Here is a 13754-nt window from a genome sequence, read left to right as displayed (position 1 = left end):
TCTGCAAAGATGCTATCATTTCTAAGACAAGTTATTGAACCAGCGTTGTATAAAAATCTTCATACATTGTTCTTATAAATCCCTTTTACAAAAACGAGTCGCTATTTGGAAAATCTTTTTAAAATTAATTACATAAATCCCTTATAAAAAGACATTTTACCACGCCTCTGCAAAGGTGCTGTCATTTCTAAGATATGTTATTGAACCAACGTTGTATCAAAATCTTCATACATTGTTCTTATAGATCCCTTTTACAAAAACGAGTCAGAAATATTAAGAAGGTTAGCGAAGCGCTGCTTGCACTGCGAGCTCTAATAACAACGCCTGGGCAATGAGGAAATTCGGATTTTACACATTGATCCAAATGAATTATTTCCCCATACTTACCATACCATTGGATCTATAATGGAACGCAAATGCATCTCGCTGCTGGCCAACAATCAACTCGAATACGTCTCGCTGCTGGCCAAAAATCAACTCGAATGCATCTCGCTGCTAAATTCGGCTTGCGGTAACAATAATAAAAGAAATCCCAAAAATAAAGTCACCATGATTTTATGGATATTGCATGTAGAGAGTAGGATAAACATTATTTGTTAAAATTATTTTTGATTTTAATTATGCACACTTCAGACTACGTTTAAAACAGGAAAAACAGTTAATATTCGACGTCATGGTGCCTCACAGTCTAGACGTTCCAAATATCTCGTAAGGTTTGAAGAGGCGGATCATAGTTTAAAAAGTATATATAGTAGTCATACAAAACTACGCTCGCCCCAAAGGTTGCACCGTCAACATATTACTATTAAATCCTCTTATCACTTTTTTTTTAATTTAAAAGATTTCAAACATTAATAACAAACATACAGTAGAAAAACACAAAAAGGGTCTGGAAATGAAATACAAGTACATAGCATGAACACGGCTCTAGGCGATTTATGAAGATACAGAAAAATTAGACATGGAGTCTTTCATATATCACAGAGAATTAAAATCTAGTAAACAAAAGACCCACGGACATTGACAGTCGCCTGCTTATAATCATTATGGATTTCTCAGGTAATGTCCACTTTATACCATCCTGGATTCATCTAGACATACCAGGTCATACCTTACAATAATTTCACTATTTGGTGAGGACTTATTATTTATAATAACATTGACATAGTAACTGTTTATCTCTTTGAAAGTTTAAGTGGAAAGAAAATAAGATACATGTACACTGTATAATGATTTTCATTGAAATTCAATATATGGCCATTAAGCCTTAACTCATAAAATAATTCTCTTGACTGGTTACTTTTCATATGAAAATATCCTCAAGATTTCTTTCATCACATGATTTTAACCAAAATCAATATTTGGCAGTCTTCAATATAAAATTAACACAAATTTACTGTTGAGTAAATTTATTTATCAGATTTTATGCTAGAAGTTGACACCGGTAATTAGTGTCTTTTTTTTATACCTGACATACAATAGATATGAAACTTAGAGGGGAAAAATACTTAATGGAGAATTAAAAATCTTAAGAAAGTTTGACAATTCTGTAAATATTTTCATATTTAAATTGTTTACCTTTTTTTCTTTGAAAAGCTAGATTTATCTCATTTAAAAATCTATCAACATGTAGCACTTCACGGGCATTTTTTTCTTTCAAAAAGATCTGGAATATTGATAAACCATGTTCACCTTTGTAAACACGTTATTGAAAAATATTTCTTCCTTGAAACACTTCAGTTTTCGTATTTTCTTCCTGCAAAAACAACAGAATTCTTTTTTTAAAAGAAAAAAAAAACCAACATTTCAAAATGCGCATATTTTATAACTACATCTGTGTTAAATAAGGCATGTTTTGCTACATGTACAATTTATGTTTTAAAACAACATTTGTAATTTAAATGAAATGAAATCCTTTCTTAACATGCGTCTAATGATATATGGTTAAAACTATATCTACAGCTAGAAATTTGTTGCCATGGGGACAAAAAAGTCTTCCGTTCTTATATAATATTGCATGAACTGATTTTGCATGTAGAGAAACATTTACGGTGTATACTACATGTTTAAAATGTAAAAGTAATAAATATAGTATCCAGAAAATGAAAAACGCCCTTTGTCTTCATATCTGAGATTATATGCTTTTTTTCTTTCTTTCTTTCTTCCTTTGTTTGCTTTTTTTATTTAGAAAGATATGTTTATACCAGTCAAGTAAAAGTACCGGTATCAAGAAAAAGATATTGATACTTAGGGTACTTTGATTTTTACTGTGAAACTAAAAGTATCCTTCATCATAATTAAATGTATTTATTTATTATCCTCTCTCAACGAAGAGGATATAGTAACGCGGTTGTGTGTGTGTGTGTGTGTGTATGTGTATGTGTGTTAGAGTTCTGCGAAACAGAAATGACGTAAGTTGCATCGGGATCGATGACTGATGCTGTCTTGATTTAAAGATATGCTCTTTGCGAGGAGCTCTTTGCTCCGCTTTGTGGTGGCCTTGTTTTGTTTTGTTTTTTTTTTTTCAAGTTGAGGTTTGAATTTTTTTTCCGTTTCTTTTACGATAAAACTGCATACTCCTGTTGTAGCTATAGAGAAACATGTAAATACTAGTTCAATGAAAGATAAAGTAAGAAGCATCTAAGAAATGCACTTTTAGAACTTAAAGTTCTTTAATTTTTCACGCAAAAATAAAATAGTTAGAAACTCAAATTTAGGTCTTCTGATTTCAAAACAAATTATATAGTTCGCTCTTGTAGACGTACATCTCTTATGCATAACAATATCATGAAAGAATATTAAAAAAACAAAAAAAAAAAAAAAAAGGAAATTGCCTAAAATGGCCGAAATTCGCATCCAGTTTGGATAGGAAGTAATAGACACAAACAAAACGGCCTAGTTCATCGACAGATACCAGGATAAAGTATTCCTAAAACTTTCACTTCTTTATCTTCGAAACCGAGAAAAACACTGGACAAAGACCATTTTAAAATTTGAAATTTAGACAAAACTTCGGAGAGGAGGCGACTTTTTCATAAATTGTAATTTTATATAAACTTTATATATGAAGCTAAATTGCTTGTGGAAAAATTGTGAAAACCTATCCAAACATCTCTGAGAAATCGCACTCACAAAACTGGGAGAAAAAATAATTATGACTAGAGCAAAGTTAGTTCCTGGAGCAATTAACAGGTCTTCTGTCCAATTCAGCGAAGAAAATAGACAAAAATGCAAATTAGTATGTATATAAAACACACTTCTGAAAAACTTAATAACTTTATAATGAAGTGAGATGTCTTCAGGGAACTTTTTCATTCATTTGCAGGGAAATAGTTGTATAAACAAGAGGCCCATGGGCCACATCGCTCACCTGAGCTCACTGGCTAGGCAGATGCAGAAATCAGTTCAGTATTGAACGGGGGGGGGGGGGGGGCTATAAATTACACTACCTCAGGATGCTTCCATATCTATATTAGCAGAAAAAAATTCAAGATGATTCCTATATTTTCTTATGCAAAACTTTGACCCTATGTTGTGCCCCCTGACTTGAAAAACTTGATTCTATAACACCAAGGTTGCTTCTGTATAAATGTGACTAATAATGGCTTACTTGTTCTTGGGAAGAAGATTTAAAGATATTTCCTATGTAAAAGCAGTAGAAAAAGATTTACCAAGAGAAAGTTTCAAAAATGTAATTAACTAAGCAGTAATTAATCAATAAAGATTGCATTGAAGTCTTGGGGGAAAAGCGATTTTTAATTAGAAATAGAATGACAATTGAAAACGAGATGCATTAAAACAGAAATAGAATGACAATTGAAAACGATTTTTTTTTACCAGATAAGTTGTTTGAAATTGATTAACTTAAAACAGAGGGAGATAACGCTTATCAAAATTCAAGGTCATAAATTAGGACACATCCCACCCTTACATGCTAATAATAATAAATGGGAACTCTGTCTAAATATACTGAGTATTCCACACCTACACATGTCATTGAATTTGTTGCTATTAGGGTTGTCAGGTCTTTCCATTATTTGAGGTCTTCAATGCGTTTTACTCAGATGCCCCTTAACCATTAACCACATATAAAACTGTGTAAAACTTTAACCCCTGTTGTGGCTCTGCCCTACCGACAGGGTCATGATTTGAACAAACTTGAATCTACACTACCTGAGGATACTTCTATTATTATATGACTAAACATGGCTTTGCTGTTCTAGAGAAGAAGATTTTTAAAGACATTTCCTATATATTCCTATGTAAAATTTCGAACCCCTCCCCCCTCATGCAGACCTGCCTTACCCCCCGGAGGTCATGATATGAACAAACTTGAATCTACAGTATGTATGTTTGTTTGTTTGTTGTTTAACGTCCCTCTCGAGAATTTTTCACTCATATGGAGACGCCACCACTTGCCGGTGGAGGGCTATAAATTTTGACTTATACTCGGCACTCAGGGCCATTGAGCAATGAGGAATCTTTTTCGTGTCAGCACCTACTGCGACACGGGACCTCGGCTTATACGGTCTCATCCGAAGGACTGGTCTCCACATCCCGCAGTGGGATCTACAGTATGTAATAAAGTTTCCACACTCTTTGATCAGAAAAGCTCACTTGAGCCTTTGGCTCATGTGAGCTAAAAATGTAAAAGTCAAAACCTCTTTATGAACTCGAAATGAATAAGAATTGAAATTTCTCTAAATAAGCAAAAAATTAAAATTTGTTCGCTATGTGTTTTTGTTGCCAAGGAAACATAAAAAACGGAGAATTTCACGTCTTTTGAATAATAATGAATCTGAACAAAGAATAATATCTATTGGCAACATGAATTGACCACTTGCACTCAAAAATGTATCCTGTTACCATTAATGCCATCACGAAATTATTTGGAATATTTATATAAATAGGTGGTAGCCATGGATATATTTGAAATAAATTTTACTTGCAGGAAAAAGCTCAGTATTCGATAATTATGAGTGTAACATGGCTAAACTCAATTTCCAAAAGTAGAGAAATAATTGGACGCAACATAAATATGTTATAGAAATATTATTCTAAAATGTCATTGCTGCTAAGGTAACGCAGAAGAACTTCAATAAGATGTTTAGATAACGAACTGTAATCACAAACAATTTATGGCAAGGTTCCATCATAAAGGGAAAAAAAGGAAGAACCATAAATACTCCCGAATTTATCTTTCAAACCTTATACAGCAAAAAGTATTTTAAAATTAGAACTTGATTTACATGTAACAAAATAGCTGTGGACTATTTATTTTTTTTTTTTATTTTATGAATTTGGGTATGTTTTAGACAAGGAAAAATGTGTATTTATCTCCAAAATTATATTCTTTCAATAAAACTTTAATTGAATATTAGATGTATATAACGTTCCTGTTTGAAGAATTCAAGAATGTTGATGCTTTGGTTTTTAGAATGGGAAAATGTTCAATTTTCTTCATTCTATACTGTCTAATAATTTAAATTTGTAATGGCTTCCTAAATCTATCTAAGATTGCAAGGTTGTAATACATGTAATTGAGATTGGGTTAGTTATTTATAAACATCAATTAATAGAATTTTGGGAAATTACATGCATGTATACGTATCTAAGAAAATTAAATACTTTACAGATTTTTTTTTTAAATAAACATCTTTATATCATTTTCATGTAGCAACTTTAGAAAAAGATTAAGTTTTTCAGAAAAAAGAATTTTAGACAACATTATTGTCTTTAGAAATTCCTTCTCAATTATATGAATTGTGCTCTTTAAAAGGTATAAAAACAGAAAAAAGACATATATAGAACTACTATTGATAAGAAATCACTTTAAATTGTATTGCCATAGCAACCAATCAATAATCTGCTTTTATGTAAATATGTTGAATCTGACTTGTCACGAAACATTTGTTATAAAACACCATTACCTCTGAATGGTGCAATATCGCCCTCAAGCGTTTTTAGAAAATATTTAGCAACAGTCAACACTTCTTGACAACGGGGATCCCAAAAAATATTCTCAGTTGTAGTTATTTATATAAAACATTCGGTGAAATCTAAGTATTTCTTGTAGTTGATGGCGACATTGATAATGTTTATTTCCTCAAACAACAGCCAAACTCGCTTGCGCCTCGGTTGACAATTTTCTTGGGATGAACATTATGATAATTAATATAGCCTCAAATTACATACAATATCAAATAATATTGAATTATTTTTTCCCTTGAAATATGTTATTAGTAATGTTTCTTTTATTTGCTTGTATTGATCTCACTTAAAATTTTGGATTTTTTTTTTAGTGAAACGAATAAAATAACTACTTTTCAATACTTTGATTTCGAAAGTGTTCCGGATGCTATTGGTCAAACTTTCAAGCATGTTCATGGGAACATTTCTAGTATTATTCTAGTCCCTAAATGGGGCTTAAACAAGGGTCACCACAGGTATTTTTACTATTGAAAAATAAAGACCGCATGAGCAATGGATAAATAAAAGAACCGAAGTACTCATATCTGAACAACTCCATTTAAATAAATTCTAAGGACATGACACAGCTCTCATAAAAAATGGGAGTCTATGAAAATAGTATGTTTGTAAGCAGAATAAATGGAATTTTCCTTATGCATGCGGATTTCATTTCCACATACAGTCACTGTAATACTATAACATTTAGGCTATCTTTTAAAAGGATCGATCGCCTTCTCCCAACTCAAAGAAATTTTGGTAAGAAGGTCGGTGATTTTTTTTTTATTCAAAAACACTGAAATGGAAATAGCTATTTATGGCTGGAAAAAATTCGGGACGAAAAAAATGTTTCCTGCAGGTTCGAAAAAAATTTGATTTGGACCGTTTTTTATCACTCGGTCAATCATTTTCTTTTTAAAGATGGCCTTACATATAGCTATTTTTTATCTTTGCCGAAGACATGCATGATAGTTTGTTTTCTTTGTTTTTGTTTTTTCATTTTTTACATATTCGGTCTTTCTGATCTTTTTCCCCCTGAAAAGTTGCCCGAAACTGATAAATTTTATGCTTTTTTAAAATTAATTAAGAGATGAGAACATGGGTGAATATGTTCAGTGTGGAGGCACATATTCTTTTTAGAACGTAATGCAAGCGTTCGTAGATCATAGATCGTTCCAGAATATAATTCTGCTACATATACATACATGTGCAACCCGCAGATGGGGACTGATTAAAAATTAGTGATCAGAATCCCTAGTGTATTAGTGCAATGGTATACACGTGTACATGTAATTTTGATGGTCTCTTACAATTTCACAAGTCAGCACACGAAACGTTTTCATTCAATAAGTTTTAAAAAATCTCATTCATTTAATTTAATTTTTTGGAATGTGAAATAAGAAATGAGACCTAATGTATGTAAATAAAGTAGATGATTAAATTGATCGATTTTAATATTGTAAGGTCAAAGATCTGAATGGAATACATGTTTTAATTGATTTGTATTGATCAGAAATCGAAGATCAACCTGTGAATTTGGCTCTATTGTGTACATGTCTTAAAGGCAGAGATATTTTACCGGGTGGTAAATTCCAGGTGAGGGAGGGGCTTATTTTGTACAGGTGTGAATGCCTTGAGGGCTAGCAGTCTACATGTGGTAATTTGTCTCCCAATCCCTATACACAGGAAGTGATTTAATACACAGTAGAATACCCAAGAAGTCAAACTTTACCTGTGTTGGGATTTTGAGATGATTTAAATTAGAAATAAAAAGTTGGAAATAAAGTTTAATCTCAATAATTTTTATTAATTTGTAATTGAATGTGTGACAAAGCATCCCCACCCATTAAAATAATATTTAAAGTATTTGTTGAGCTTTGAAAAAAAGTTATACTTAATTTTTAGATATATTATCATTAAAAAATATCATAATTATTTCAAATACTGATGGTGTGTGTGTATATATATAAATTTATCCCATGTTTACCCCTTTATCCCGTGGATATGACTCATTGGATAAATTTTTCATAATCCACAGTTGTGACGTCACAATGGTTTTTGCGTTAGCGCGATGAAGTAAAATAAAGTGGAGTCCTATATAAAACAGTGTAAAACATTGGTTGTGAAGTATTAAACATGGGATAAAAAGAATCTCCCATGATATGTAGTTGGATATGATTTTTATCCAACTCGTTGTGTGTTTTTATCCCCTCGCCAAGGCTTGGGGATAAAAAACACACAACTCGTTGGATAAAAATCATATCCAACTACAAATCATGGGAGATCCTATATATATTATCAAGCTAAAAATTCCATAGTAATACATTTTCTCTATTGTTTATACCATATCAAAGGATCAAAATTAATGTTAATTTGAAGGTCACCACGAGTGCCAAACAAGGTGTACAGGGTATACACAGGGACTAGTAAGTACATGTAAATGTCGATCACGTTCTAGCACCCAATGATGTACCTTAATGCACTTGATTTACAGGGGTACACAGACTAGGATTTTTTGAAGGCGGTGCTTAAAATCTCTACATTTAAGCACTGGGCAGAACAGGGTACAACTTGTATATTCCATTTAAGTTGTAGTGGTCAGCGTAACAATGGGCACTAATTACCTATTGTTCTGTGTCTGCAATCACCGGTGTTCATAATAAACAAATAGACCTACACTGTACATGTACTAGGAGCAGGAACAATCTTGAGGACCCAATTTTTTACCGTGCGGTTACCTGAGGAAGGGGAGTGGTCTTCGTAGTCCTGGGGCCCGTTTCATCAAAGGTCGTACGCCCAGTCGTAGCGCTACGCCGGCGTAAAGTCGGGACTAGCACAAAGCTGCGTTTCATTAAATAGCGTATCCTTACACCAGACTAAAGTTAGGCCAAATTTTTACGTCTACTCATGGGTAGGCGTAAGTTCCGGTGTAAACGTCAAATAAAGCAATTTTACTGATTTGAAAACGATTTATCCATTCCATAAGAAGAATTACGGTTCTAAGAAATCTTTTTAATTATACAATGCATTATTTAATTTCACAAACTCTGAAGATGAAGATTGGGGGGGGGGGTTTACATCCACTCGGGGAGGTAGTTAACATGATGTATTTAGCTACATAACTTACTTTAATAAATTTCTTCATAAAGGATTGCCTTATTAGAGATTTTTTTTTTAACACCATCTCTTAAGTTTTGACAATCCTGCAGTTATACACATTTGATTGTTGTATTTTGAGTATGAGGTATTGCAAATCGACTATAAGATATACATTTTGTGTCATAATTTTGACATAAAAGCTATTTTTCCCAACATATTTTTTTTGAGAGGGAGGGGGGAGTAATTTTTCCACAAAAGCACAGTTATCTTCTTTAGCTTTTGTTAATATCTATATTTAAAACAAATTAATTCATCGTAAAACCAAGTAGGCTTTTTAAAAAAAAAATATCATGCTCGAAAACTCCATTACGATTTTAGGTTGTCAACAAGTTTCTCAGATGGAATTTTTGTTTACCGATAACCCTGCCCCCTCCCCCGTTCAAAAAATCACGGACCCACGCCTGCGTCCAGAAAAAGTTGTTAACGTTCAAAAGACGAAAAAGATTCCAACTGATTTCGTAAATATACTTGAAAGTCAGTATGATTATCCTGATATTGAATATCAATTAAAGAGGATTTTACCTTAGGAACTAGGGGCAATATAGTCACTCAAAAGCTTCTGAGAATCAGCTGTCAGAGAAACTTGACTCGGAAATGACTGTAATTTTACAATTATTACGCCCATGTATGACATTGTATTAATGTTTAAACAATGATTGATGAATTTCTGACAATTTCAAAATGAATACTTGCCTTTTTTTAATTTATCGGGAAAAATAAAAAGAATCCGCATTTTAAAAAATAAATGCTGCATTTTAAAGATCAAACTGAATGGCGTACAAGGTAATGTCATACAAGAAATGGAAAAAAAAATCTTTATTTTTTCATGATGGTGCATATTGTGTTTTATGTTATCGATTCTTACAAATTTAGTAGTCCATCATATGCCCAGTTACATATACATATACAAGTACATAAAATTGTAACGGGTTCTCTCTCTCTCTCTCTCTCTCTCTCTTCCTGTATGAAAAAAGGGGGTGGGGATAATGTTAACTTTCCAAAGTAAATGACTGCCGTCATGAGAAAAGGGCCCTTAAAGTCAAAATTTCACAGAATGACTTTTTTGTAAATTTTGATAGTTAAACTCTCCCTGAATTCAAATATACATTACTTTTAAAAATATCTCATTTTTCATTGTTTTATGCTCATTTTAGTAAGGTGCTTTAAATCAACATTGACGTTATTCATTGAAGACGTAATGACGTCGTGTGCGTTATTCAAATAACCCTAATAACACATATGAACTCTATACAATATAATTATGATTTCTTCTTCCAAGCAAATACCTGTATATAGTCAATATTTAACCTGAGGTTGCCTTAAGTTTGTTCTTACTTGTGTAGAATTCTAGAAGCAGTTCCAGTAATATCGAAAAAAGGGGGTGTCTAGACAGGATCTAGAAACGGATTATATTCATTCGAACATTTATACATGTAATGTACAATTATTTCACTTTGGGCAATTTTTTAATATATGATATTTTAGCTCAGTTAAAAGAATATATAAAGCACTTGTACATTTTAAAAAAATAATAAAAACTACACAGATATCACGGAGAAAGCGGATATCCAACCCAAATAAAACCTCAGATATTCTCTGTATCATTAAAAATTTTGAACAAATATTCACACACGTTATGTTGTGTAAAATTGTTTCAAATAAGTTTAATCTGTGGTACGTAGAAAATCAAATATTGAAAAAAAATGTTTTCTATTTCCAAGAGCATTTTCTTTGATTACGCTGAAAAAAAAAATAAAGTATGTTTACAGTGCTTAATAATATACAATTTGATTTCTGTGTCTGTCTGGGTTATGGAGTAGAAAAAGGTAAAAGAGGCACGTAGTCAAATTTTAGAATTAGGATTGTCATATAAAATTAAAGTTTATCCCTATATGAACATTGATAGTTTTTGTCAACTTATTTCTTTTTACAAGTAAATTATAATTTATCAAAAGCAATCATAAATGATTCTGTGCTTTATTTTTTTCTTAAATCTTTATTTCGATTTTTTCCCCACCTTTGCTATCTTTAATTGTTAAAATTTAATTTCAAACATTTCCTCCTTCTTGACGCTACTTACATTCGTACACACCAAATGACCTCGCATAAAAGAGCCGCTAAGGTAATTTCAAAACGAAAAAAAAAAAAAAAATTAGGGAGATTGTGTCTGTAATAAATGGTTCCTTATGTCGAAATGATTTGGCAATGTCCGAACATATTTCCAGATCATAATTCTCTCCTGCCGAACTATAGCCGGCAGTCATGTGCCATGTTTGAGCTACATGTAATAAAAGCCGAAAGGTTCGTATGTGTTTTTTAATCGTCATTTATTTAAAACAAATTCCTTACATATTTTACGGTCATCATAGTTGAAGAAGTAGTAAAAGAATTTATTATACCTCATTTTAACTGTCCTATACAACGCGTTATCTGATTGGTTCCAGACAGTTACGTGACAGGGTCTCATAATATCCCTTTCGTCGCTACGCTGTTCGTCATATACATCAACTTCGAAAACCTCGTGCATTTTTCCTAGAATGCGTTTCAAACGTTTGATAAGCGAAAAATTCCAAGAGCAGTATAATTGATAATAAAAGAATGGTTACATCTACCAAACAGTGACGAAAATAGCGATCTTCTTTCCAATATGAATGCTTAAAAAAGGAGGGGGAGAGAAAATATGGAAGACATTGAATTGATTTTCTTTTAAAATAAAAGTGAATTTGAAAGTGGTCCCGAAATTGAAAGTTTGTGCTTATTTTTAAAACCTTCGTTTTTTGTTTGTTTGTTTGTTTGTTTTTTTGTTTGTTTTTTTTTTTTATTGTAATAAACAATTCATTGCATGATTATGATGGAAATAAAAGCATTAAATCAGCAATGCAGTAAAATTCATATCCCCCTCGGGCGAAGACCTCGGAGAAATTATTTTTCTTTGCTGAATAAATCCTCATATTTCTCAGAAGATCATGCAGTAAAATTATGATGCATTGTAAGGAATTCATGGTTTGTAATATTTTGAGCTGATGAGCTGGCAGTTTAAATATACAGAGTCATAAATCAAGAAACAGTGAATTTTTTTTTTTTTTTTTTTTTTTTTTTTTTTTTTTTTGTTGCTGTTGTTGTTGTTAGTTAATAAACTTTTTTCCAATGGGTTACACAGGTCGAGACCACTAGATTTTCTGACGTCATCATAAATTTGCATGTAAATTTGCTATCTGTTTACTTTACCGACTCTTGAATGAGTCGCAATGCATTATGGGCTATTACAAGTATCAATACGAACTCGGTTGTGTTGCAAATAAAGGGCAACTTGAATTGTTCCTTGGAAACTCATTTTTAATTCTTTTTTTAATATTTATGACAGAATTATTAAATATGATGTATGATCTTTCATTTCTATGCTCACATTTACAAAATTTGTTTCATGAAACCTTATATCAACTTGTAATACATCGGCGTAAACCATTGTTCACAGAGACGTAGGCTGGTACTATTGTGTCGATAAAGCATTGAGTGTGGTTTTTTTTTTCACGTGATATACACGTACAAAGTTTTGGACAGCAGTACAAGGTGCGCAATTATTATTTAACTCCTCGATATCATCAAATTTTTTTATGTATACTCAAACATCAAAGCGTATTTGAAGCAACTATTAATCATCTAAAACAACTCAAATATTAAATGTGAACATGGAACAGTGTCTTCTGAATGTAATCTTTCAAATTTCAGCCTTATAAAGTAAAAAGGAAGCTTTGCGGTTTTTCCGGTGACCAAGTAAATATTATGCAGTAAACCGTCGAAAAACACATGTTGCTATTGAATCGTAAACATGTAGTGGACCGTCATGCTTTGCGACTCATTCAATTGGAGTATAGGTTCGACGAAAACATCGTCACGTGTTGAAAAATGCCTTCCATAAAAGGTAGTGTACCCAACCTGTTACACTGTACGTAACTTTCCGGTCGTCCACTCAATTTCCTGTTTTGTTTTGAACATATTTTATTGAAAATATATCAAAGGGATTGGACACAAGTTCAATTTCCTCTTGCAGAACAACGAGCTACTGTAACAGATCTGCAGCTAGAAAAATGTACATGTATATGAATACCCATCTCTTTTTTCTCTAAAATCATCACTGGTGCTCTTATTTTTAATATTTCCCATAATGCAGATTTCTTGATTGTCTTTTTTGAGCCTGCGATTGATACCAAATTGGCTGATGATTTTGAAAATTTTCATGTCATTTTGAATGACACCCATGACCACTTGTTACCAGTACTTTCGACATAACGTCAATTATCGGAAGGAAATAATTTCTTAACAGCCTAATCAAACTTTCCGTTTTTCATACATATTTTAAAGAAAAGCATTACTAATTATTAAGGTCTTTCGTCTTCAGCGGAAGACCTTACTGTTATTCTTAGGTTTCTTTTTCACTTTTATTAAGGTCTTCCGACTTCAGCGGAAGACCTTCTTGTTATTCTTAGGTTTCTTTTTCACTTTTATTAAGGTCTTCCGACTTCAGCGGAAGACCTTACTGTTATTCTTAGGTTTCTTTTCCACTATTTTTATTATTTTTTTTTTCCCTACCGATTTTGTGCACGCGAGTTCTCGGAAACGGCTCGCCC

Source organism: Saccostrea echinata, unplaced genomic scaffold (genome assembly GCF_033153115.1).
Source record: "Saccostrea echinata isolate AGI-Se365-2 ecotype Australia unplaced genomic scaffold, CSIRO_AGI_Sech_v1 ptg000039l, whole genome shotgun sequence".
Lineage (NCBI taxonomy): Eukaryota > Metazoa > Mollusca > Bivalvia > Ostreida > Ostreidae > Saccostrea > Saccostrea echinata.
This window is presented reverse-complemented; position numbering follows the sequence as displayed.